The sequence below is a fragment of the Amblyomma mixtum genome, chromosome 7 (assembly GCF_055824585.1).
Source record: "Amblyomma mixtum isolate Tamu chromosome 7, ASM5582458v1, whole genome shotgun sequence".
Lineage (NCBI taxonomy): Eukaryota > Metazoa > Arthropoda > Arachnida > Ixodida > Ixodidae > Amblyomma > Amblyomma mixtum.
Genome location: NC_143018.1, coordinates 121,328,093 through 121,331,028, shown reverse-complemented (window position 1 = coordinate 121,331,028; position 2,936 = coordinate 121,328,093).

The window sequence follows — 2,936 nt, the reverse complement described above, 5'->3', positions numbered from 1 at the left end:
TAAAATCCCGTGGGCGATGGCCCTGCTACGTCTACATAATATACACCGGGTCGGGAGCCGTGTTGTCTCTCAAGAGCCCGAGCCCGCGCTTGTCGTCTGTTTTCATGCATGTCGGGCTCCGCAGTGATGGCTCAGTGGTTGTGGCACTTCGGCTACTGACCCGAAAGACGCGAGTTCCATCCCAGGCGCGGCGGTCGAATTTCGATGGAGGGGGACCTTATGTCAGTGCACGTTAAATATCCACAGATGGTAGGAAGGAAGGGAAGGAAGGGAAAACTTTATTTACACTAATGGTTTTTCCTGCGGTTTTGGGGCATCTTCAGAGACGTCTTGGTTCTACCCCCAGGAGCCTTCTCTGTCGAAGTCGTCCGCCTCTAATCAGTGGTCGGTTGCCCTCAGTCCAGGGCTCCGCTGGCCACTGCCGCCCGTTGAGCTCGCTGTACCTGACCTCGTTGGTCTTCACAGCGGTCAGTGGAGAGCAGAGTCTCCCATTGCTCCGCACTCAGGTGTTGTATTTTGGCGACCACGTCTATGTTTTGACAAGCCCATGTGATGTGATATAGAGTAGGTTTTTTGTCGCACTAGGAACATTTGTCCGCGTATATCGTAGGGTGAATTTTGTTTAACATATGTTGGTTTGGGAAAGAGCCTTTTTGTAATTGTCTCCAAGTGACAGCTTCCTCTGTGCTGAGAGATTTGTGCGGTGGGGGATATCGCATTCTTCTGCCTGTATGGTTTTGTAGTATAGCCGAGTATTCTCTGGATGCTGGCGCGAGTTCCGCGGTCTCGTCGGATGCTCGGAAAGTAATGTATCCTCGAGCTATCCTGTCGGCCTCTCGGTTCCCTGCCGCCCCCGTGTGTCCCGGTACCCACACAATTTTGTTCCGGATCTTGTCGTTTTGTTCTTCCTGGTTTTTAATTCTCTCGCTCGCTGCGAGGAGTATACGGAGCGCGTGACGACCTATCCTGCCATTCATGTAATTTCGGCAGGCTGTTTGAGAGTCCGTGAGTATTGTTAGTGACCGCCCGGTTCTATAGCCCTCCGCCACCGCTAGAGCAACGGCTACTTCCATGGACTCTGCAGCTGTGCAGCCTCAGAGAGACGCGCTGGTCATTTCTCGTAAAGACGAATCGACCACCGCCGCTACAGCGATTTTGGTATCTCCTCCTCTCCAAGACGCGTCTGCATACACGGTCGTGGCTTGAGGAGCGCATGTTTTCTCGATGAATTCGGCCTTCGCCTCTCTTCTGCCTCAATGGAGGTTGGGATCCATGTTTTTTGGTATTGGCGCTACCTTGAGGGTCTTGCGAAGCTCGTCGGAGATTGTTGCCGTCGTCGACATTTCTCGCATCTGCTCGCGGTATCCGAGCCTCTGCAGGAGCGTTCTTCCTGTCGTTGTTTGCAACAGCCTGAGTTTTTGCGACTCAAGCTGCGCCTGTCGTAGCTCCTCAAAGGTGTTATGTAATCCCAGGGCCATCAGTTTTGCTCAGCCAAAGCTGCAACACAGGCGCTGCGCTTCTGCGCTACTTCGGAGCACGGACGTTTAATAAAAAGCACCGCTGGTTGGCAGTCTGGTAACTGTGGAGGGCCTATTTCTCAAGAGTCAGTGTGCAAAAGGGCCCTCGGCAGCGGCGTCAGAGGAAGATGGCCTGCAGAGGCTGAGAGCACTCTCTCCTAGTTTTTATCCTCCATGGTTGGGGCTCTGTTTCTCTCCATCTGGCGTGACGTCATCACAGCGAGCGCCTCCTCGCGGCAGCTGCGCAGGTGCTGCTCGGCGCACCGTGGTTACGTTGGGACGACCGCGACGAGACGAGTTTGGGCTCTGTCTCTCTCCGTCTGGCGTGACGTCACAGCGCAGGTCATGCTAAATGTCAAACGTGGTTACACCGCCGGGACGACGCTGAAGGGGTCAAACTGCGAGCAGTATTGCGTTCGCAATAAAACAAATGGCTGAGGCTTAACCCATTAGCGCCCAGCGTACTTTTAAAAGTACAGTTAATTTTTTTATAATTTCACCACCAAAGACTGCAATTTTCTTTTCAAGTAGGGCATGCTTTTGTCAACAGGGGATTGGCCAACCACCCTTAACTAATTTGTCGCACTTCCTCGGCTCAGTATCTCAGCTTTCCGCGGTGAAACTTCAGGATGTTTGTTTCCCACGAACTGCACCGGTAGTTGCTTGCTTATAATTTTCTCACGGCCGTATTTATGTACATATTACGCTAGTTTCAAGTATAGAGCAGCACGAAAGACGAAAGTAAACAACGGATGCTTTGAATGTCCCGCACCTTTGGCGTTTTTTGCTCTGTGATGAATTATATACTGCTGTACTTTCTATAGTACACTGGGTCTTCCTGTGTGCAGAACGGCGCCTATTTATTCCAGTTCATAGATCTTATGGTTCCTGCCAATTTTTCGGAAAAAATCACTTTGTCTGCTCAGCAAGGCCTCGGAGGCTGCTGTACTTGCCGCTAGCGGTCTTGAGTATAATGATGGTATGATTTTAATTGGTTGCAATAAAGTTTGGTTATAAGAAGTGAAGGTTCTGCAGAGCAGACAGTTACTGTTATGCCATTCACACCGTCTGCGGAAAGTACTTGAGTTCAGAAATGAAACTTTTGGAAGCGCGTGTTGTCCTGTCGTCACCTGAGGTGATTTCAACGCTTAGTGACCATTTCATCTTTTTTTGTAATTTTTTTACCTCAAGACATTCTTGTAACGCTCTACTGGGAGGAATTTAGGGCTAGAGGAACCGTTCGCCAAAACGGGTTTAGGAAGTGTCCACTCGGGCCAAAGAAAGCGATGGAATAGAAGCAGCCATGAGACATCGATTCTTGCTTCAGTAGTATAGGTTACATGCCTTTATTGAAGTCTACGATCAACAGTATAGTAACTATGGCTTGCAAATATAACAGCAGTGAGCCTACGTGTTTTG